At 42.8% G+C, this 25,316-nt stretch overlaps 1 long non-coding RNA gene across 2 annotated transcripts; it reads right to left on the bottom strand.

The window, feature by feature from the left end:
* Positions 1–3,435: 3,435 nt before the first annotated feature.
* On the bottom strand, positions 3,436–25,095 carry LOC116744477. Of its 2 annotated transcripts, XR_004347058.1 has the most exons (5): positions 24,781–25,095; positions 11,115–11,245; positions 8,640–8,796; positions 6,653–6,846; positions 3,436–5,613 (listed from the first exon to the last, which is right to left on the bottom strand). It is a non-coding gene; the product is annotated as an uncharacterized LOC116744477 (long non-coding RNA). The 2 variants fall into 2 exon arrangements; XR_004347057.1 differs by lacking the exon at positions 3,436–5,613 and having other exon boundaries at positions 5,824–6,846.
* Between the last annotated feature and the right edge of the window lie 221 nt (positions 25,096–25,316).

Raw genomic sequence — 25,316 nt, 5'->3', positions numbered from 1 at the left:
CATCATCGTTTTTAGTTCTTTACATCAGTTCTATCCTACCCTGACCCCCAACCCCCGTCCTGCCCGGAGTGAAGAAGGCATCACACAGGTCTGTGATTCCCACCCCTCTTGCCTACTGAGTGGCCCCAGCAGAAGGAGTTGGAATGCAGCTGGAGTTAGAAGCAGAGGGAACGTGAGAGACAGTAAGCTACAATCTGTCCCTTGTGTAAATTTGAAACTAATTATTTTTTCTCATTCATTCAGATCATCTTTCATGCTAAGTAGACAGAGTGCAAATAAAGTTTTTGTGAGTCATCTAAATATAAAAGCATACTTGGGACTAAAATTCCAAGAACATTTTATAGACTCCTTACAGAACTCCAGCCAACCAAATGATTTTTGTTCAGACTCTCCAATGTGAATGTTTATATGTAGACATCAAGCATGAGAAATGTCAGACCTGGCATAAAAACGGAACAAACGGCAGAACCTAGGGTTTTAGGAAGGAACGGTTATTTGATCTCTGTGCAAACCTCAGCGTGTTTCTTCTCTCTCCCTTTTTTTATCCTCTGGAAAGCTATAATTTGAATTTAAGAGCAGTAGTTAGGAGCAAAATGCTAATCAAAATCAGAAAACCATATATTAAACCCTCTCATGAGTGAGGCACTATGTAAAGCAGAACCCAGCAACCGTTCTGAAGACTCGAAGCACTTTTTCTGACCCCAGCATCAGCCCCTCACTGTCCCAAATTTCTTCTTGCTGATCCCAGGATTTCCCCAGATGGCTCCCCTTCTCGGCTATGAACAGTCTGGTTTCTCTTCCAGAAATCCCATTCTCCAAGGTTAGCCTCAAAGGGGGCTACTCCTGCCATTTTTTAAGCCAGAAACAAGCCTTTTCATTTGAAGGGTTTTCACTGCTCCACGTTATTGAGAAATAGGGAATTAAAAGTAAACAAATGTTGGAAAAGTTACAGAAGTTTAAGAACTTACCGAAAGTTATCTTAAATACGTGTCCTTAGGCCGCAGTAAAATGTAGCTGAGGCTGGGATGCCTCATCCAACGGCTCTCTTTGGTTGCTCACATAGAGAGTTGTAAGCGCCAGCCTTGCGGGGCTTCCCCCTTCTGTTTCTATCACCCTTATTCCTCTGGCTACAGCTCAGGGAGACTTCCTCTCCCAGGCCCCCACCCTGAGCCCCTCTCCTTTTCTATCAGGTTCGGATATTCTGATGATCTTATTGGAGTAGAACTTTGGGTGCCCTAGTAATTCAACCAAATGCCTACAGGCATTTGAAGTGGGTCATTCATATCCCCAGAGCAGTTCTGTGTCTATAACCTTCATACAGGACATGTCATTAAATTATCCTTTAACAAGTATCACAGATGGAGGGAATTATAAAGCAATTATGAAGTCAGTGTCCTTAGTTTTCAGTAACAATCAGGCTCACGTGTAAGTCACAGCTCCAAATCCAAGTGGGGTAATGTAAGTTGGAGAAGAGGTTCAAAGCAAATTCAAATGATTAAGGACTTCCCTGGTGGTGCAGTGGTTAAGAATCCATCTGCCAACGTAGGGGACACAGGTTCAAGCCCTGGTCCAGGAAGATCCCACATGCTGTGGAGAAACTAAGCCCATGCACCACAACTACTGAGCCTGCGCTCTAGAGCCCGTGAGCCACAACTACTGAGGCCATGCGCCACAACTACTGAATCCCTCACGCCTAGAGCCCATGCTCCGCCACAAGAGAAGCCATCACAACAAAGAGTAGCCCCTGCTCGCCACAACTAGAGAAAGCCCAGGTACAGCAACGAAGACCCAATGCAGCCAAAAATAAAATAAATATTTTAAAAATCAGAAAGAAAATTCAAATGATTACTAAAGGTCTGAAAAATAAGAATATACTAAGAAGATAAACAGTTTATCAACCTTGGTATTATTAACACTGGAGGATAATTCTTTGGAGGGCTTTGTGCATGTGTGTCCGTGTGTGTGTGTGTGTGTGTGTGTGTGTGTGTGTGTGTGTAGAACCACCCTGCGCATTGTAGGGTGTTTAGAGCATCCCTGCCCTCTACCCACTAGACGCCAGGAGCATTTGCCCTCCAGTTGTGACAACCAAAAAAGGCTGCACACACTGCCAAATGTCCCCTGGGGATAAGATCACCCCAGTTGAGAATGACTGGGTTAAAGGTTAAAGATATTCAGCACAGGGGGAGAGAGAAATTAGGAGTTTGGGATTAACAGGTATATATAGAATAGATAAACAACAAAGACCTACTGTATAGCACAGGGAACCATATTCAATATCTTATAATAACCTATAATGGAAAAGAATCTGAAAAAGACTATTATGTATATATACAATTGAAAATATATACAATTGAAAAAATATATATATATACATCTATATATAAAACGGATTCACTTTGCTGGATACCTGAAACAACATAATATTGTAAATTAACTCTACTTCCATTTAAAAATGGTTTTTAAAAAAGAAATCATAAAAAAGATGTTCAGCACAAAACAGAGCTTTTCTTTTTTTTTTTTTTTTTTTTTGAGGTACGCGGGCCTCTCACCGTTGTGGCCTCTCCCTTGCGGAGCACAGGCTCCGGACGCGCAGGCCCAGCGGCCATGGCTCACGGGTCCAGCCACTCCGTGCCATGTGGGATCCTCCCGGACCGGGCACGAACCCGCGTCCCCCCCATCGCAAGCGGACTCTCAACCACTGCGCCACCAGGGAAGCCCCAAAACAGAGCTTTTAATACAGGGTTCAAATACATGACGGGGCCTCCCACTGATGACAGTCAGTAGCTTTCTAATTCCACTGAGGACAGAGGAATTTCAACCCAACGGATTTGGATAAAACATAGTTGATTAACTTCTTGTGAGGCTTGTTACGTAACTACATGGGTTACTGAAAAGGACTGGAATTCCCTCCTTTGCCCATTTTTTTTTTTTTTTTTTTTTTTTTTTTTTGTGCTGTACGCGGGCCTCTCACCGTTGCGGCCTCTCCCGCTGCGGAGCACAGGCTCCGGACGCGCAGGCCCAGCGACCATGGCTCACGGGCCCAGCTGCTCCGCGGCATGTGGGATCCTCCCGGACCGGGGCACGAACCCGCGTCCCCTGCATCGGCAGGCGGACTCTCAACCACTGCGCCACCAGGGAAGCCCTGCCCATCTTTTTTAAAAAAATAATTAATTAATTTTGGCTGCGTTGGGTCTTAGTTGCTGCGCGCGGGCTTTCTCTAGTTGCGGTGAGCGGGGGCCACTCTTCGTTGCAGTACAAGGGCTTCTCTGTGCAGTGGCTTCTCTTGTTGGGAAGCATGGGCTCTAGGCGCGAGGGATTCAGTAGTTGTGGCTCACGGGCTATAGAGCGCAGGCTCAGTAGTTGTGGCGCCCGGGCTTAGTTGCTCCGCGGCATGTGGGATCTTCCTGGACCAGGGATTGAACCCATGTCCCCTGCACTGGCAGGTGGATTCTTAACTGCTATACCACCAGGGAAGTCCCTGCCCATCTTTAAGATGAGATAAACCCTTTGTTTCTAAGGTAACTCTGATGCGGTCGTTCGTTAGAGAAGATGTGATAGAACACCTTTCCATTCCCCTCTGCCTGCGTCCCTTAATCTCGCACAAGGCAGGAGCCTTGCAGGGTTCACGTGCCTACTACCAGCACCACCCTGTCGGTCAAACGGGCCTTTGCCAAACAGACAATGTGAAGTATGAGTGTTGTTATTATTTTGACCTTATTAGGAAGAATAGAGGAATCCATAAAAGTGTGCTTCAGTGTTTTCTTTTGAAGATACATCTTAAAGGACTTGGAAGAAGTCTATCAGTTCTAAGTTCCACTGGGTATTATATTACCCTGAATTATTTATTCAGTGTAAGTGGTAAGAAGAAGTATCGTTGGCGTCTTTTAAGAACCACAGGGTGAGAACAAGGGGTCTGTGTAAAAGGAGAGTTTGACTTCCTAGAAAAGAAGCTGTTAGAAAGAGGAAGGAATGGCTTGATGCCTTTTAAACTTATTTATATTCCCACGTCGTTCCAGAAAGATTTCAGGCCGAATTCTTGATAATGACGGAATTTTCAAGCTCTTAAATCTACAGTAATATTCGTTACCGAGCAACGTGTGGCAAAGAATTCTTGCAGCCTGTGATCAGGCTAGGGCTTCAGATTCTGGTAGCACAGTGCAGAACAATGGCGCTCTGTATATCTCTGCTACATAACAGTTCATTCGTGCGGGTAGATGAACTAGTCAGATAGTTTACTTGGTTTTTAATTATCTTAGTTAATTATTTTAATTGTTTATTGTGTTATCTTCCATTTAGGAGAGTTAGGAATAATCTCAAATGTACCCGTTAGGATTTTTTTCTACTGCAAATTACAGAAACCCCACTACAAACTGGTGTAAGGAGAAAAACAAAACAGGGATGGAGAAGAGGATTTCCTGGATCTCGTGGCTAAGAAGCCCCAGTGGAGAGCAGACGCGAAACGTGGCTGGATCCTGGGCTAAAAAAAAAAGTTCTTTCATTGTCATATGCTCCACATGGCAAGATGGCAGCAGAATTAAAGGAACCTGCTTTTCTAGTAGCTGGAATGAGTCACGTGCCAATCCCGACCCAGTCACGCTTGTCTAGGGACTGTGGGGCTCTGAGAGGTTTGGCTAGGTCACAAGCCACCCCCAGACTCCCCCTCAACCAGATGGACAGAGGGGAAGACTAGATTCCCAAACAAAACCCGGAATTGTGACTGGAGGTGGACTGAACGGGTGTTAGTCAGCCAAGAACAAACGTCTTTCACACACGTTCCTCGTATTTGAATATTTCAGTGAAACTCTCCGTTTAGGACGGTTGCGCTGCAGTCTGCGCTTCCTGCTTATGTGGTGTGAAACTCCTCGGATTCAAGCTTTGTTCAGCAGTCAAAGTGGAGTCCCAACGGCCAGTGTCAACTGCCAGGCTAGTTGTTCTAAAGCGTCGGGTGCCGGACCGTGAGTGCGTCCGTATGGTGAGCTAAGAGCTGTTCCTTTAGATGAGGACTTAGATTTTTGTTTGTTTGTTTAATTTTTATTGTATATTGAAGCATAGGTGATTAACAATGTTGTGTTAGTAAGACAAACATACGATATCGATACGCGGAATCTAAAAAGAAAAATGCTACAAATGAACTTGTTTACAAAACAGGAAGAGACTCACAGAATTAGAGAATGAATTTAAGGACTTGCCTTGTAACATCACGGAAACCTTCGCTGGCACGGAGTAGCTGCTGGAGACGAGAGGCCCTGGGGCAGCACCTGCCCACCTCCAGGCAGACCCCCCAGAGTCGGACACTGAAGGCTCTTGGCTGGAGGACCCAACCAGACACTGCGGAATGTCCAGGCGCTGCCCGAGGCCCTGTCCCAGACGAGGGCGAGTCCCACTCACAGATGTCCTGAAACCATCAGCAACCAGGGACCCTGCTGGCGCTGAGCTGCCTCCTCCCGGACTTCTCCTTGGCGAGGTCGGTACCCCTTCTCTGTTTTCCCTACTCTTACTAAGCTGTGCTGTGTGCTCATCACATGCACTAAATCCTATGATTCCTGAACTGAATACTGGCTCCGTTCTGCGTGTCTCCACTCCCGTGACCCTTACGCAGCCTCACCGCTGGGCCTGGTGACAAAATCAGGACACGCTGTCATTATGCTATGTGGTCGCATAGCTTCAATTTACAGTCATCGTGGCAGAGGTGCCAAGAGCCCCCCACGCTGCCTCTTCCCTCCTTCCAGAGCAGGGAAAGTTCTACCCCGGCACCTGGGTTGCCAGACACACACTACCTCCCCCAGCTCCCTGACAGCAGGTGCAGCCACGTGGCAACGCTCCAGCCAATGAGCTGTGAGGACAAGTGATGTGTACAGTCGCTAGGTCTTGTCCTAAAAGTGAGTGTGGGTTAGGCTACCCTTTTCTAATAATATACATATATATTTTAATATAATATACATGTAATTTCTTATATATAATTTATACTTCATTATTTATTATATTTTTAAAAATATATAAACCTGTATTACCAATATTTCAAAGAGCAAGCAATGTTTACCCTGGGGAAGAGAAAACTTAAAGAGAGTGGTTTTAGAACCACTTTCAGGGACTTCCCTGGTGGTCCAGTGGTTAAGACTTCGCCTTCCAACGCAGGGGCTGTGGGTTCAATCCCACACCCCCCTGCACTGGGGGAGCTAAGCTCCCACATGCCTCGTGGCCAAAAAACCAAAACATAAAACAGAAGCAATATTGTAACAAATTCAATAAAGACTTTAAAAATGGTCCACGTCAAAACCAAAAAATCTTAAAAAAAATAAAATAAAACCATTTTTACAGATTTTAGTGTGTGTTCTCGCTTTCTAACCACTGAAATCAATTTCTAACCTCAGCAGGGCATCACGGCGTCTAAGGAAAAGCCCCCAGATGCTAACCTTGGCTGTTCCAAGGAGCTGATATTGTCCAATAGGATGGCTGTCCCCTCACATTCCCTAGACTCCAGGTAGGAATCACTGACTCGGGGTGGGGATGAGAACACCGTCTCTAAGACTCGAAGTGCTGTCCTGGGAAATGGGGCAGACTGGCTCCTGGTGAGACAACAGTGAAGCTTCATAAAATGTGGCCAAGATTTCCTGCCATTGGAGGTGTTTATAGAGAGTGGATGGTTACCTACCAGGGATGCTGTCGAAGGACCTCACACCTTGCCTTTCCACCTTCACTTGGATTTCACCTTAATTTGAAAAGTGACCCCGTGGCACAGGGCCCTGGGAGACCAGGAGACGGTCTTGCTGCTTTGGAGTCAAAACCGCACCAAAGGGCTTCACTGGTCGGTTTGAAATATTTGGTCTTCTGAACTCTCGTTCATTCCTATTAAGACATACAGAAAAAAAAAAAAAATTCCGAAGACAAAACAAACAAGAAATCAGAACTTCGCCAGGCCTGCTCCAACCCCCTTGACCAGCGTATCACTTGCGGTCGACTCTGAAGAATCGAATGTGTAAAGACCAGGGAGCTCAGTCCACTCATGAAGTCGGTGACTTTTAGAAAAATCATCACTGACGTCAGATGTTTCACTGACGCCCGCCCTTGGGAAACAAGCTCAGGAACTCAGCGGTCTAAGAATCTGTGACTGAGGAGGTTTGATGTGCTGACTTGTAAAGGGTGTGAGCTCTGGACAAAAAGGTTGAACTAAAAGGCACACCTCCTTAATTACAGGATTTAAGCCAAGAAAAGTCAAAGACAGTGGGTGGGGTTTGTGACCCTGTCTCTGCCTTTAGTAGAGAAAGCCTTCTTGGTAGCTCTTGAATGTTTTTCTTTCTTAACGACCAGTTTGTTTAAGTTAAGAGCCAAATAAGGGTCACGTGTTACATTCGGTTTCTATGTCTCTTCTAAGCCATGGGTTCCTCCTCTGTTTCAGTCAGGCTCACTTCCTTTCTTTTCCTTGAAATGTATTTGTCATTTTTTCCTGTAAGTTTTTCCACAGTCTGAATCTTGCTAATTGCATGGCACTGATGTTGTTTAAAAGCCTCCTCTGTCTCTTATATTTTCTGTAAATTCATACATCTAGAGGCTCAATCAGATTTAGGTTCAATTTCTTTGGCGTGAATGCTGTGTAAGTGGTTTTGCGTACTTCCATCGGGAAGCACGGAATATCTGTCTGTTTCTGTGACGCTGGGATTGTTCAGAGGGCTCAGGCCCTGCCAGGCTGACTCATAACACTGTAAAGTTCTGTCCTTTTTTTCACCTAATGCTTTTAGCAGCCGTTGGTGATCTTTGCTTACACCCGCTCTTTCACTGGAGGCTGCAGCCCTGTGATATTTCTGGATCTATGAGGCCTGCTTCGCTTCTTAGCTGGAATCTCTCTACAAAGGGAAACCATTTCATCAACTAGTGGTTACCCTCAGGTACAGTTTGTACAGGAAGGCCAGACAAGTGTTTGATTCTTTCTCTTTATTTATAAGTTGTTAGAATGATAGGTTGGTTCCTAAAAGAAAACTAGGACTATTTCTTCTACTCACAAAACTTCTGAGGCCAGATGTGTGGGATTCTCTGTCCCATTAAGCAATTCTGACACTAACTACCCAAAGTTAGTGCAGACGGGCTAGAGGCACAGCCCCACAAGACCATCCCCCACTTGAGATGCTAGCTGCAAATCCCGGGTGCCTGTACTTCTGACCAACCAGCTATAAATCAGAGATCCCCACAACCCTCACCTCAGCTTGATCATTTGCTCACAGAAGTTAGGAAAGCACTTACTGTCTGTCACCCATTTATTAGAAAGGATACAACTCAGGAACAGCCAGAGGGACAAGATGCACAGGTATGGGGGGAGGGGTGGGGCATCCATGCCCACCACTCCAAGCACTTTGACGTGTTCACCAACCCAGATGCTCTCCAAAACCTGTTGTTTAGGGTTTTTACGGAGGCTTCATTTCTTAGGCGTCATCGATTAAATCATTGGCCATTGGTGATTAAGTCCATCTCCAGCCCCTCGCCCCTCCCCCGAGGTCAGTGGGTGGGGCTGAAAGGTCTGACCCTCTAATCAACCCAGCCTCCCTTCAGTCCCATCCTTAGGGTCTTTTCTAAGTCACCTCATTAACGTAAACTCAGGTGTGGTTGAAAGAGGCTAGTTATAAATAAGCAAAGAGGCCTCATTTTACCCGATCACTCAAGAAATTCCAAGTGTTTCAGGAGCTCCGTGCCAGGAAGCCAGTGTAGACACCAAATACATATTTCTTATTATGTCACAGTTCCCTGTGGGTGACTCATGGTTCCTTCTTTTCTTTTCTTCTTTTTTTTTGTCATTATGAAATCTATCTACATAAAAGATAAACATAAGAAAGGCTAAGTAAAATGATTTATTACATTCATTTTCCAATTTTTTACGTTGTAAAAGGAAATCGATTCCACATCCTACTGTATAACATATTTAAGCTACTACGGTGTCTTAAATCTGTTCCAGATGCTCTACCAAAGTACCACAGACTGTCATTCTGTAAACAAAAGAAATTTATTTCTCATAATTCTGGAGGCTGGGAAGTCCAAGGTCAACACCGTGCCAGCAATTCGGTGTCTGGCAAGGGTCCAGTTCCTTATTCATAGATGGTGCCTTCTCACCGTGTCCTCACACGATGGAAGGGGCGAGGAAGCTCTGTGCGGTCTCTTTTATGAGAACACTAATCGCACTCATGAGGGCTCCACCTTTATGACCTAAGCATCTCCTCAAAGTCTCACCTCCTAAGACTATAATGTTGGGAGTTAAGATTTCAACAGATCAATTTTGGGACGACACAAACATTCAGATTATAGCATATGGTTGTTTTAAAAGTAATTGCAAGGTAAACTAAATACTGACATTTTTACTCACAAGATGAAAATTATAATTATAGACATACAAATTGATACTTGGCTATTTACAGAAAGCAAGTGAGGTAAAGTTGCAGCAGCCATATTCATAGGGAAGTCTTATTTGATTTAGTAAATGTAGCATCTTCACGTTTCTCAAAGTTGAATCCTAATCCAGAAATATTTGTAATGCTTTTTGGGAATAATCCAAGTGGCATACTTATCTAAATCTATTACCGTTCAGAGAAACAAGCTAACCAAGTTTGTGGTACAAGCTTTTGTACGACCCACTCTTATAAAGAGGAGATACTGGGACTTCCCTAGTCGTGCAGTGGATAAGAATCTGCCTGCCAATGCAGGGGACACGGGTTCAATCTCTGCTCCGGAAAGACCCCACAGGCCGCGGAGCAACTAAGCCCGGGCGCCACAACTACTGAGCCTGCGCTCTAGAGCCCGCGAGCCACAATTACTGAGCCCTCGTGCCACAACTACTGAAGCCCACACGCCTAGAGCCCGTGCTCCGCAACAAGAGGAGCCACCACAGTGAGAAGCCCCAATGAGGCAACGAAGAGTAGCCCCCGCTTGCCACAACTAGAGAAAGCCCGTGCGCAGCAACGAAGACCCAACACAGCCAAAAATAAATAAATAAATAAAAATTTAAAAATGAATAAAAAGGAGATACTCTAGGTGTAGGAACAAGAATGTTTAAGGTGGAGAACATTAGGGGCCAGGAACTCCCTTTGGCTGTTATCTTACCCAATGAGAATCTGCAAACAGCTCCTGTTAGCAGCTCTCTCTACTCTGAGAGTCACCAATTACCTTAAACTGGAAAATAAATTCTTATCGTTTAGTTGGTAACTTGGTAGATTATTACATCCTTGTAAATCATTCAAATATTTTTGATGTGCCAGGGCTTACAAAGGTGTTGGTGACAAAAAGGGGAAAATTCAGGGTCTCTACCCTCAAGGAATTACAGCAGGTGAGGCAGACAGGAGACAGGCAGGCAATCTTAGCAAAGGGCTCTGATAAAGCCTCAGTGTGATTCTTTTTCCTCCAAAATAAGTATGACATAATAATCCTGAGTGGAACCGTGTATCTTGTACTTGACAGCATTTCTCCGACGCACCATCCTCTGGTCTTTTGCTTAAGCAAAGTCTCCAAGGGGTACACACACAACTGCATCCTCCGCTCTTTGACACAAATCTGGGCTGTTATGTAGCAAACACTTCTGACAGCGGGTTCTAGCCCAGCTGCGGGTCTGCCTGCATCGCCATATAAGGGCTTTCCCTTTTCCACCTTAGAATTCAGGGGCAGGTCACAACTGCAAAGATGTAAACGTTTATACGTAAGTGGTCACTGAAAAACCAGCGTTGGTTTCCAAGCTTTTTTCCCTTTTTTTTTTAAGCTCCAGACCGAGTATTTAAATGAAATCACCCCTTGGTAGAAAACTGAAGGCTGCTACCCACATTCCCAATTTCCAGGCGCCTCTGCAGAACTCCGGCTGGTTTTCAGAACACTGACTTCAAGGATAAAAATTCAAAAACATAAGCAAAAACCTTCAACTTGAAATTTCTTGCAAAGGCTTATGTTCATGCTCTTTAAGAACATATATCTTCTTGCTTCACATAATAGTAATAATAATAATTTCTATTTTATACTGCCTTTAACTTTCGGAAGTGTTTTTCTATGAATTATAGCAGATTTTGTGGTCTGGTCCCCCCTCCCCCTTTTTAATGTAGTTATTTCTAATTTCATGGCCTATGTCTAAGAAGAAAATTTGATATTATTACCTATTCATGGATTTTTCTCACTGTTTAAGCAATGTAGCCTTTTGACTAAGTAGATCTCTTTTAAGCAAGTATGACTTGAAAGTTATTTTCCTTAAGCGCAGTTATCATCTGATACTGATTGATCCACCCACCTGCAAAAAAAGAATTAATCAACATATTAACATATGCTATAATAAAGAGAAAATCTCCAATTCTTTAAAATACTTTTATATAATCTTTCAGACTATTTATAATCTATTTTAACACAGTCATTTTAATTCCCACAGTATATTATTATACTGTCAAATTGAAATTTAAGTTTTGGTTTTTTTTTTGCAAAACACTGTTGCTTGTATTTATCACTGTGAAGGGATTACCACCAAATGCTAACCAGTCACGGGGTAAGGGAAGGACGTGTTAAAGTGGATTAAAGTATTAAACCCAATTTGTGAAACCACACTGAATATATTACCATTGCAAATTAAGATTTCTAAAGTGCAGAGGTTCTTGGGATGCAGCAAACAATGAAAAGTCAAAAATGGAAAGGCATTCAGCCTGGAATGAATCACCACACAAGACGAGAAAAGTAGAAACACCCACCAGGTATCATTATTTGATGGAAAAAGAAAACAAAAACGTTCCTCTATTTTACAGTAGAGGACAGTTAGAAGATGTAGGAATGGCTTGGGAGAATGGAGCAGTTTACTTCTGAAGACAGTGATTTAACTTAAGAATGGTCTTGGGGCTTCCCTGGTGGCGCAGTGGTTGAGAGGCCGCCTGCCGATGCAGGGGGCACGGGTTCGTGTCCCGGTCCGGGAAGATCCTACGTGCCGCGGAGCGGCTGGGCCCGTGAGCCATGGCCGCTGAGCCTGCGCGTCCGGAGCCTGTGCTCCGCAACGGGAGAGGCCACAGCGGTGAGAGGCCCGCGTACGGCAAAAAAAAAAAAAAGAATGGTCTTAAACCCAAGAACTTCTATACTTAATTCTAAGAAGTTACCTCGCTGAGACAAACCATTGAAACGAATAATTTTCTTTTTTCTTACAACTAGAAACGCTTGTTCACTGCAGGGGATACAGATGAACAAAAAGATAAAAACCAGCATAAGCTCACCTTCCAGGAAGAGCTACTATTAACACTTTAGAAAGCTTTCTTGAGATTCACATACCGTACAATTCACCCATTTTAAGTGTATAGTTAAATATTTTAAAATATGTGTACTGGGTTGTACAACCATCACCACAATATAATTTTAGAACATTCCATTACCCCAAAAAGAAACCCGTTAGCCATCACTTCCCATTTTTCCCTACCACACAGCGCCCCCTACTCAGCCCTAGACAACCACTGATCTGCTTCCTGTCTCTGTAAATTTGCTTATTCTGGACCTTTAATATAAGTGGAATCACAATATGTGGTCTTTTGTGACTGACCTCTTTCGCTTCGCTTAATGTTTCCAAGATTCATGCAAATTGTAGCATGTATCGGTACTTAATTTTTTATTGCTGAATAATATTCCAATGTATGGATATGCCACTTTTTAAAAATCCATTTATAACGCACACTGGATTGTTTCCAGGTTTTGAGGGTCGGGAATAATGCCGCTATGAATATTCCTGTACAAGTTTTTGTTTGAACACCTGTTTTTGAGTCTCCTGGAGTGTAGGAGTAGAATTTCTGGGTTACGTGGTGACTCTATGCTTAACATTTTGAGCAACTGCTAGACTGCTTTCCAGAATGGTTGTGTACCACTTTACACTCCCATCACCAATGTAAGAAGGTTCCAGTTTCTCCATATAACACTTTTTAGTGTCTGTCATTTTTCTCTTTTAAATAGCAATCCTAGTTGGTGTGAAGTGGTACCTCCTTGTGGTTTTGATTTGTATTTCCCTAATAAATAATGGTGTCGAGCGTTTTTTTCTTATGTTTATTGGCTATTTGTATATCTTCTATGGAGAAATGTCTATTCAAACTGTTCGCCCTTTTAAAAATTGGGTTACTTTTCTTTTTATTGTTGGGCTGTCAGACTTCTTTATATACTCTGGATATAAGCCTCTTATCAGATATGTGAATTACAAATCATTTCTCCCAATCTGTGAGCTGTCTTTTCACTTTCTTGACATCATTTCTAGCACAAAAGTTTTAAACTGATCTATTTTTTTCTTTTGTCCCTTGTGCTTTTGGTGTCATATCTAAGAAGGTTTTGCCTAACCCAAGGTCATGAAGATCACTCCTATGTTTTCTGCTAGGAGTTTTAACATCTTAGCTCTTACATTTGAGTCTATCCATTTTGAGTGAATTTTTGTGTATAGTGTGAGGCAGGGACCCACCTTCATTTTTTGCATGTGGATATCTGGTCCCACCACCATTTACTGAAAAGACTATTCTTTCCCCTATTGAATTTTCTTGGCACTCTTATTGAAAAACAGTTGACCATAAATGTAAGGATTTATTTCTGGACTTTCAATTTTATTCCACTGATCTAAATGTCTACTATTAATATTTGCCACAACTCCTCCCTCTTTTTTTCTGGGTATTTGTTAATATTTTTCAAAATAATTGGATCATACTAAATACAGTTTTTAACTTTTTTTTAAAGAAATCACTAACATCCTCTCATGTCATTAAATATTCAACATAAGTTTTAATGGCTGCCTTTTAGTCCATTGTACAGATATACAATATTAATTTAATTCCCTTTTGGTGAATATTTAGGCTGTTACCACAACAACATTATCATCAAATGACGTAAAAAGAAATACACCCAAAATATACCTTATGTGTATCAGTAATTAGTTTATAAGGAAAAAACCTAGAGTGGGAATTGCTATGTAAGAATATTTTTAAGTCCTTGATACATATAAGAGCTTACGCGTCCCTCAGTATAGACGGAGATTACTGTTTTGAAATCTTGACTAATTCTAAATTCACATTTTATCATAGACTTACACAAAGAGGTACATCTCAAAACTAATAGTTTTTGATAGCTTGACTTAAAGTCAAATAACCAACTCTTCCCCCTGTCTTAAAAAATCTCAGTTTAATGTTATTTTCTTCTCCTATATGAAGTACTGATTTGTTTTGCTGCACTAGGTAAACTGTCACTGAAAGTGAACATTTCAAATGAAGCAACTGAACGAAACCACCAAGGTTTGTGGCAGGTGTGCCGAAGTTAACCCCACAGTACAGAATCTAAGTTGGATACGATGGGAAAGGAAGACAGAAGATGGCATACATGTTGGGAGAAAATAGAGAAATTAGTAGACTAGTGGTCCCAGTGTGGTTGAAAAATGATCACGGCAGGAAAAGTAGGGCAGGGAAAGCTGGGAGGAAGGAAGATTATTGCCAGATAAAAGAATATCTGAATTGCCGCTCTCAATTTGTCCACTGCTGAGAAATTTAGAGTTGCCTTGGAAAAACTTAAGATCTCTTGAGGGGACTTAGCTGGTGGTCCAGTGGTTAAGAACCTGCCTGCCAATGCAGGGGACGTGGGTTTGATCTCTGGTCCGGGAAGATCCGACATGCCGCGGAGCCACCAAGCCTGTGCGCCACAACTACTGAGCCCACATGCCGCAAGTACTTAAGTCTGTGCGCCCTAGAGCCCGTGTGCCACAACTACTGAGCCTGCATGCTGAAACTACTGAAGCTCGCGTGCCTAGAGCCCATGCTCCGCAACAAGAGAAGCCACAATGAGAAGCCCGCGCACCGCAATGAAGAGTAGGCCCTGCTCGCTGCAACTAGAGAAAGCCCGCGCACAGCAGTGAAGACTCAACACAGCCAAAAAAATATATATATATATTTAAAAAAGAAAAAAAAAGATCTCTTGAGAATATAATGTCCCAGAAACAGGCCTAATCTTGAAAGGGACAGTCCACACAGCATCTTTCCCTCTGGAAAATGGACGCACACTGGCAGATTTCTAAGTGTTCCAACGGGCACGGCTCTTGTATGACGTCTTCAGAGTATACCAGCTTTGCAGTGTTTAATCTAATGAAAACTGTATGTACCTCCCTTCGCTAAGGTCTACATATGCAGACTTTATAGTGTAGGGGACCAAAATTTCCACCCCAAAATGTCTCTTTGGGATATGGATTATTTTGAGCTGAAAACAATCAAGGCCAAAAGACGCAGGGAGAAACTCTGACCTTCCCCCAGCTGCCTAAAAGAATTTCGATAGAGGGCCTGTTCCCAAAATAGAGCTATCACCAGAGATCTCTGCAAAGAATACGGGCCGGGCCGGTGTGGTGGGGAAGTCGGCAGGGCCTGGAGACCGGAGTCCACTCTGTCCCATTGTATCTGCTGGCTCAGCAAACTCCCTCACCAAGCATTTGCTTTTCCATCTCCGTGTAAATGGCCTTCCTCCCCTCTGAGGTCCCAAACCACTACCTGCAACTTCCTCTTTTGTCTTTAGTTGAAGACGGTATTTAAGGTGAGGGTTTTGGCCGTTTGGGGGACTTACTCAGTTTTTGTGGATCTCTCCCATGAAGACATGTTATGAAACTTTGCGTGATTTTCTCCTGTTAATGTTTCATGTCAATTTAATTCTTAGACCATCCAGAAGAACCTAGAAGGGTAGACGGAAATTTCTTCCTCCCTGACAATCGCTCAGTACCAGTCTACTTTTTCTAACCATCCAATGACTTTGTAAGTTCGAGGGTTTTTTTTTTTTTTTTTAACATCTTTATTGGGGTATAATTGCTTTACAATGATGTGTTAGTTTCTGCTTTATAACAAAGTGAATCAGCTATACATATCGAGGGTTTTTTTAAGATTTTTTTTGATGTGGACCATTTTTAAAGTCTTTATTGAATTTGTTACAATATTGCTTCTGTTTTGTGTTTTGGTTTTTTGGCCGCTGGGCATGTGGGATCTTGGCTCCCTGACCAGGGATAGAACCCGCACCCCCTGCACTGGAAGGCGAAATCTTAACCACTGGACCGCCAGGGAAGTCCCATAAGTTCAAGTTTTAGGATCAAGTTTTAGATTTGTAACACACACCTAGTTTTAACTAGACACCTCCTAATTTGGCATCCCAGAAGCCTCACTGCCAAGACTTACGTAGTTCTGTGAATATATCTGTGCCAGGAGTTTGGGCAGAAGGAATATGATTACCAAGATCATCAACTCTATGATGTGTTCAAGATTAGTAGGAAGACGTTTCTAAAATTATTAACAATAAAATACTTATCATGCTATTGGGTGTATTAAATTCATCTCTATAAAAGCTTTAATCTTCCTGCTCTGCTCCGTGGTTAGAATAAAGCAACTCGAGTGTCAACCATGGTTCCTTTCTTTCACCCTCCACATCCAGTCAACCAGGGAGAGCTAGTAACTCTACTTCTTACGCATCTCTTGATTCCGTCCACTCCTCTGTATCCCCATGGCCTCTACCTGAGTTCAGGCCACCGTCTGCTCCAGCCTGAATTATTACCTCAGCTTCCTCCCTCAGTTTTACGCCCAACAATCTTTTCTCCACACTGCAGCAGGAATGAGAAATAAACCATTGTTGTTGTTGTGTGTCACTGAGACTTGGGGTCACTTGTTACTGCAGCAGAACCTGGCCTAAGCAGATGATACCTAACTTCCTTCAGTTCCTTGGATGTGCCATACTCTCACTTTGGGCCTTTCCCTCCTCCTCTTTTTCCTGTTTCAATTGTCCCAATTTATCTTTGGCCTTTCAGATCTCGGCTTAGGTGTCATTTCCTCTGGAAGGCCTTCTCTTTTTCCCCATGTCTGGTTTGTGTTGCCATCCTACACACTCCTCCAACATTCTGTGCGTCCCCTGTCACAGCACTTACTGTGTAACTATCGCCCCACCTCTACTGTAAGGCAGAGACTATGCCTTTCTTGTTCATCATTGTATTCCTATGCTCGCCATGTGGTAGATGCCAGAAATCCCTTGAATGAGTAAATCAACTTTTAGAACTTGAAGACTTTGTCACAGTGTTTATCGGGAAAAGTCACCGACAGCAGAAAGTAGTTGAGTCCAAGTTGTGGTCCGATTCATTGTGATGATACAAGTGAAAAAAGGATCCACGGCAGCCAAATGCTATCGACCTGTGCTTTCCTGTCTTCCCCTCGATGTAAGTTATACGGGTTTCCAAGCCTCCCATACTAAAGGAATAAGGAGTAATATATATATTTATAACTGAAACACTTTGCTGTACACCCGAAACTAACACAACATTTTAAATCAACTATACCCCAATTAAAAAAAAAAAAAAAAAAAAGGAGTAGCTATAAACGAATAGGTGTGAGACTGAAGGTCCCCGGAATCAAAGAACGATAGGCATTATTATTTCTGTACATGTCTGAACAGCGCGTGAGGATAACATACAGGTCGGCTCACATTCTTGCAGCGTTTCCGGTTCTAAGACACAGCCTAAGGCCAACGCTTAGCATGGTTATGCAGGATGTACGCATTCCACAACTCCTGTCTAACTGAGTCACCCTGGAGAGTTTCCTGCCCCTCCCTGCCATAAAGCATAATGCACAACAATGCATTCATCATGCCATCTGTGATCCCCATGTGAACTACCATGGGTAAGGCTTCCCGTGGTCCCACAATTAAAAGACCGTCTGAAAACCATGTCGGCGAAGACGTTTTGTGCAGAAAGCGGGAGTCGCAGCTTAGGTTAATTAGACTGTGCTCTGGTGAGACCTAGGAGGAAATCTGACTCTGAGCTCATCACTAAAGAGCATACGGTGGGGTAGAGCCACACGTGAGGCCCGAGTGGTTCTGAGGTTGACTTATTAACACCAAAAGATGAAGGGCCTGATGTTTAATAGTAGGCTTCATGTAGCATGCCTAACTCACGTGCAGAAATGAGTTTAACTCACTAGGCTATATATTAAGAATGAAACATCCCACATGTAAAAATTGCCTAGTTTTTGAAATAGAAAAAACAGAAGAAAAAGACTAACTGGTTTTCTTAAAGTCATAGTAAGAAGAGGCATGTATACAGCAAGGGTCCAAATCTTCTATGAGAAACCTGATGAGCGTCAGGCAGGGCAGGGCTATGCAACACGTATTAGCTTGAACTATTTCTGAGGTTTCCAAAGGATTAGAAAGTGCTGGGAATGCTAGAAACGATGGTTAGAACCAGGTCCCTTGATTGAAAGTTAAGGGCACACAGTTTTAGGCCCAACGTAAAGCAGCACTTGTGTGGGCTTCCCTGGTGGCGCAGTGGTTGAGAGTCCGCCTGCCGATGCAGGGGACATGGGTTCATGCCCCGGTCCGGGAAGATCCTACGTGCCACGGAGCGGCTGGGCTCGTGAGCCATGGCCACTGAGCCTGCGCGTCCAGAGCCTGTGCTCCGCAACGGGAGAGGCCACAACAGTGAGAGGCCCGCGTACCACAAAAAAAAAAAAAAAAGAAAGAAAGAAAAAGAAACACTTGTGAATGTTACCTGTTTCTTCATTAGTGCAATTCGGATAAAATACCTACTTTATAAGATTGTACTGAGAATTAAACAGAATGTTTGTAAAATGCTTTGCATAATGCTGGCTAATTAAATGGTAATTATAATCAAGCAGAGATCTCCAATGAAGAACTGGGCTTCCCTGTAAGGTAAGAAGTTCACTGCCTCTAAAAGTACTTGATAAGTCAACTGGTCATGTGCAATAATACAACTCCTCCTGTTTGGGTACGGAGAGTGGCAGGGGCTATGATTGGACTCTGGTAAATGTATTCAAATCTAAGATTCTAAGACATACTGATGCTTAAATTTCTTTGTACACACTGATTCTAAAATAAAATGGCCCCCAAATACACAAAACTAAAATTGCTGGAACTACAGGGAAAAATGGACAGATCCACCATTTTAATAAGAGATTGACTGACCTATTTTATCTATTCATGGGTGATAGATAGGCATACTGATAGGCAAATCTGAACATGAGCGTTAGTAAAGGTGTAAAACGTCTGAACTACCAAGCTTGCTTTATTTGATACACATCCCTACACCTATCTACCTGCTGGTGAAAGCAACATTCTTCTTTGGTTTAGACTATTTCTAAAAATTGACCATGGACCAGCCCATACAGCAAGCCTCAAGGATCTTTGATTCTCTGGCCACAGTGCCACAAATTTATATGAACAAAACATAAATATGTTTTGAATTAAAAAGTCCTGGGCTTCCCTGGTGGCGCAGTGGTTGAGAGTCTGCCTGCTAATGCAGGGGACACGGGTTCGAGCCCTGGTCTGGGGGGATCCCACATGCCGCGGAGCGACTAGGCCTGTGAGCCACAGCTGCTGAGCCTGCGCGTCTGGAGCCTGTGCTCTGCAACAAGAGAGGCCACGACAGTGAGAGGCCCGCACACCGCGATGAAGAGTGGCCCCCGCTTGCCACAACTAGAGAAAGCCCTTGCACAGAAACGAAGACCCGACACAGCCAAAAATAAAAATAAATAAAAGTCCTTAAATAACTCATGGTTTAAAGAAGAAATAACAATGGACATTTTAATATACCAGAACTGAATAAAAATACTATGTATCAAAACTTGTGGGATGCAGAAAAAGCAGTATTTGAGGAAAACTTATAGCCTTAGATGCTTATATTAGAAAAACAGAAAGATTAAAGATGAATATGCTAAACTCATTAACTGAAAAATAGAATAATCTGAAGACAGTAGTAGAGAGAGAAAAAACATAAAGCAGTGAAATGGAAAACAAACTTGCAATAAAGAGGATCAACAAGGTCAAAAGTTAATTCTTGGAAAACGTACAATGAGACAAACTTTTTGGTGAGATGGAATAAGAAAAAAAAATGAGAGAAACATCAAGTCAGTATTAATGAAAAAGAGACATAATATTATATATAAAATACATTTTAAAAAGATAAAATGAAGAACTTTCTGAAAGTAAATATGAAACAGTTGAAAAGAACATTAAAACACATATAACTTAGCAACACTGACCCAAGAATTCCTTAAGAAAGGCTGAACAGTTCTATGACTGTGAAAAACAATAAATCTAAAGGTAAAAATCTTTCTACCCACACAAAAAAAACTCGACACCCAGATAATTTATAGGGAGCTCTGCCAAACTTTCAGCAGACAGGTCATTTCCATATTATATAATTTATGCCAGAGAATAATGGAGGAAAAAAAAGAAGTATTCCCCAATTCATTCTTTGATGCCTGTAAAACCATGGATAGTGTGAGAAAGGAAAATTACAGATCAATTTTACTTATAAACATAAACTTAAAAATCCTAAACAAAATGTTAACATAAAATATCAGATATATAAAATATATTATGGACAAATTAGGCTTATTTCAGGAACATAAAGGTGTTTAACATTTGAAAAACCTTTAAATTATAAATATAATTCTTCATATTGCTAGATAAGGGGGAAATGCTTTTGCTGATCTCAACAGATTAAAAAAGGAAAAAAGCATTTGATAAAATCCAGTACTCTTTCATGGTGAAACTTTTAGCAAATTCACAATGAGACAGAACATCCTTAACTCGATAAAGGGTATTTGAAAAAACTGCAACACACATCATTCCTAATGAGGAAACGTGTGAATTAAAGTATTTTAAAACCAGGAACTAGACAAGAATGTCTGCTATCATCACATGTAGTCAACCCCGTGCTGGAGATGGTAGCCAGCATGATAAGGTAAGAGAAAGAAAAGGAAAGGAAAAACAAAACTGTCATTACTTAAGATGTGACCCTCTAAATAGAAAACTAAAAATAATCTACATATTATTGGAAATATGAAGAGCATTTAGCAAGGTGGCTAAAATATCAATATGTGAAAATCAATTTCATTTTTATAAACCAGCAAATAATTCAAAAACATAAGTTTAAGGACTTCCGTGGTGGCGCAGTGGTTGAGAATCCGCCTGCCAAAGCAGGGGACAGGGGTTTGATCCCTGGTCCGGGAAGATCTCACATGCTGCAGAGCAACTAAGCCCATGCGCCACAACTACTGAGCCCGCACTCTAGGGCCTTCGTGCCACCACTACTGAGTCCATGTGCCACTACTACTGAACCCCGCACGCCTAGAGCCCATGCTCTGCAACGAGAAGCCACTGCAATAACTAAGAGTAGCCTCCACTCGTCACAACTAGAGAAAGCCCGCACACAGCAACAAAGACCCAACGCAGCCAAAAAAATAAACAAAAAGTCACCAAAAAGTCTTATTAAAAACAAAAACATAAGTTTAAGACACATTTATGATAATAATATAAACTGTAATGAATGTAGAATAAATCTGACCAAAGATGAGCAAGTATCTCTAAAGAAAAGTAGAAATTCTATAGAAATCATTAAAGAAAACCTAAATAACTAGAGATATATAGCAAAATCTTACTATAGGAATTTCAACTCTCCCCCTAAATTGACCTACAGAATTAATGCATTTCCAATCATAATCACATCAGGACCTTTGTGTGGAAATTGACAAGTGGATCCTAAAATGTATATGCACGGAAAAAGGGCCAAGAATAGCCAAGCCAATCCTGAAGCAAACCTGCTCAACCAGACAGCAAAATGTATAAAGCTATAGTAATTCAGGCAGAAGGGTACTGGCACAGCGACAGAAAACTAGGAAGAGAAGAGTGAGTCCAGAAACAGACGTTCACACTTTGGGGCCTTGATATATGACCAGAGATGGTACCGCAGGTCACTGGAGAAAGGATTCTAGTCAATATATGGTGTCTGGACAGTTGGCTGGCTATCTGGAAAACAGGAAAGGAAAGGAAATGGATCCCTACTTCATACCAGACAAAACCCAATTCCCTATGGATTAATGATTTAAATGTAGAAGGCAAAACTTTAAAATTTTCCCCCAAATTCTAAGAAATACCTTTCAGATAGCAGGGTGGACAAGGATATTTTTTTCTCTTTGATAGACTTTATTTTCTAGAGCAGCTTTAGGTTCACAGCAAAACTGAGAAGGTACAGAGATGCCCCGTCTACCTGCTGCCCCTACACAGGCCCAGCCCCGCCATTATCAACGCACCCCCCCCTACCAGATGGCACGTTTGCTTCAACGAACCTACAGACATGCATCACCATCACCCAGAGTCCATGGTTCACATTAGGGTTCACTCCACTTGTTGTACACTCCACGGGTTTGGACCAAGGTATAATGACATGTGTACCCCATGACAGTGTCACACAGAATAGTTTCACTGCCCTAAATATTCCCTGAGCTTTTCCCATTCATCCCTCCCTCCCCTCAACCCCTGGCAAGACCAGGATTTTTTTAAGACATCAAAGTTTGCTAATTACAAAGGAAAGGATAGACATATTTAACTACGCTAAACTTAATTTTTATCTAAAGATAGTATAGAAACAAAGAAAGTGAAAAGATCTTGGACTGGACCCTGGCCTGGGGGTGCGGGGGATTGCTCTAAATCATTGGTCCCCAACCTTTTTGGCACCAGGGACCGGTTTCGTGCAAGACAATTTTTCCACTGACGGGGGTTGGGGGGGGTAGTGGGGAGATATGGTTCAGGCGGTAATGTCAGCCATGGAGAGCGCAGATGCTGCTTTGCTGGCTCACCCACCGCTTACCTCCTGCTGTGTAGCCCGGGGAGGGGGGGGGTGGTTGGGGACTCCTGGTGTAAATGACATTATTGGAACAACTGATGAAATTTCAATGTGGACTGTATATTAGACGTATCATATCAGTGCTAAATTACCTGCATTTGAAAACTGTTCTGTGCCAACATAAGGAAACATCATTGTTTTCAAAGGTGCACGCTGTAACTTATTCTCAAATGGTTCAGCAAAAATAATTTATATATTGTCTCTCTTACACACAAATACAGCAAACTGTGAATCTATGTGAAGGGTATACAGGAGTTCGTTGTATTAGTCCTGAAACTTTTCTGTAAGTTTGATATTTTTTTTTCAAAATCAGAAGTCAAAATTTTAAAAAAGTATTTGAAAACACATGCTATAAACAGGGAGAAAATATTTGCAACACATACAATTGACAGAAGATTGGTATCCGCTTAGAAGAGGAAAAGAAACATGAATGAACAATCAGCACATGAAAAAATGTTCAACATTATCAGTAATTAGAGAATGCAAATTAAGACCATAATCTTGTACCAATTTACTCTCAGTAGACTAGCAAAAATTAAGAAGTTTGACCAAAACAATGATTGGAAAGAATGTGGAATAACAGGAAAGGGCTGATCCGTGCTCCTGGCAGTATAGATTGGTACCAGCACTTTGAAAACATTTTGGCATCATCGTGTAAAGCTGTCTACCCCACCCCTCTGACCCAGTCCTGTTACTCCTAGGTTCAAATGAGACAAGTGCAAGAGGTGTGCACAGGAAGGCCCTTGCCAGTCTTGTGAGTATCACGCAGGCAGGCTCAGGTTTTGTCGGGCATGAGCTTACGTAATTGGAGAAAAATCACAACAAATTGTACATGTGACAAAACCCAGGAAAGTACCATATTAGTTTTTAAGTTAACTGTCTCACACACCTCTATACCCTTTTCCTTCATTCTTTTGGCTGCATAGGTTTAATCCCCTCTTTATATGACAATGATTTCCATAATATCATTTTCCATAGAGAAAATGAGAAGATTGCCCTTCTTCTAACATAGTTCACTGAACATTATTATTAATATTTGGGAAGTAGAAAACATGTGTCTTCACATCCAGGCAGACTCACTGTAGTTCTGTTATAGGGTTATGACCTACAAACTCAGAGAATCTGACAAATCTTACTTTGCGTGATTCTCATCATTAAAGAAAACATGTAAAGTGCATTTATAAACATAGCGTGATCAGAACTGGATCCTCCACTTACAATTTTACACACCTGAGCTTTTTCAGATTCGCTTCCAGCTCCCTACACTTCCAACTAGGTTTCTGCCCCAACACACACATAGGTCAGGCGCTGGATGTTGTGGGACATTCCTATTCTGATACGACCATCTGTTCATGCACCTTCCTACCCTGGGGTGAAAAGCAACAGCCTGACATTAAAGACTGCAAACCTCACACATGCTCTCCACTGAACTCAAACGCATCCCCGATGCAACCCACCTTGGCTCAACCCCAAATGCCTGCAGCCGTGTATCACCCAAGCTGAAAAGGGCTGAAGGAGGGGGCGCAGGAATGTAAAGAGAAAGTGGCCCTCTTCCATCGTGGTTCAAAGGTCTTCCTTCTGTAGATTTTACAAAAACATATGACCATGGGAACACACTGCCAAGGCTCCTCTTTCGGGTCGATGGGCGAGACCCATGGGAGGGGCCCTGAAACTCCAATTTCATTAGCTTCATGGTCAGTTTGCCTCCAATAATAACAAAATACTGGAGACAAGTGTCCACAGAAAAATGGATAAACAACTGGACATAAACGACTTCACAGAAACGCAATGTTACGGCAGTGAAAATAAATGTTCTACAGCTTGCTTACACTTAACAGCTTGGGTGAATCAAAGAAACGTTCAACGATAAAAGCAAATCCCACAAGACTGTGTATCATTTGTATAAAGCTCAAAAAGAGAAAAGTCAAACAATATATCCTTTGGGAATGCCTCCACCTATAATCAAATGACTAAGAATGTCAAGGAGAGACAAAGTTCAGGACAGGGGTGGTCGAGGGAAGAAGCAAGGGGTAGCTACAACCCGGGAAGCGCCCGTATATTTGCTCCACGTGGATAATGTGGAGACACAGGCTTCCGTTTTCTCAGTGTGCTTTAAAACTTACATATTTGCTCAACATGTGATTTCGTGTGCATCCAGTGTTAGCCTGAAAGCGCTGGAAGTCCTGGAGCCCCGCGTCCCTCCTTCCGGTCCCGCGCTTTCCCCGTCACTTCACTGCCAGCGGCTCGGGAACCAGCTCCAGCGAAGTGCGACCCCCGGGACCCACCCGGCACGTGACTGTGTGACTATCCCCGCAGTCGGGTGGGGCGGGTGGAAAGGTCCAGAGTATCTCACGTGCACACTAAACCTGCTCCGTTAATTCCAGTTATTCGCCGGCTAGCAGCAGATCAGGGTTCGAGGCCCACGGGGCCTCACCCACTGCCCGCAACACCCCCCCTCCCCCCGCCTCCAAGCTTGCCGAACCCCCCCACTCCCACCCCCGTCCCCGCCCCCGCCCCTTTCCCGGCGCCTTGACTCTTTTCCTCCAGCCCCGCCCACTAGATTACGCGAATTTTTCCAGGAGGATCCCCACATCCGCCCCTCCCCACGGAACCCGCCCGCTTCAACCAGTCTCCGGGATTTACAACCAGCCGGAAGCCG

Source organism: Phocoena sinus, chromosome 1, assembly GCF_008692025.1.
Source record: "Phocoena sinus isolate mPhoSin1 chromosome 1, mPhoSin1.pri, whole genome shotgun sequence".
Lineage (NCBI taxonomy): Eukaryota > Metazoa > Chordata > Mammalia > Artiodactyla > Phocoenidae > Phocoena > Phocoena sinus.
The sequence above is the reverse complement of the archived record's forward strand: the minus strand, read 5'-3'. Positions and strand labels throughout refer to the sequence as shown.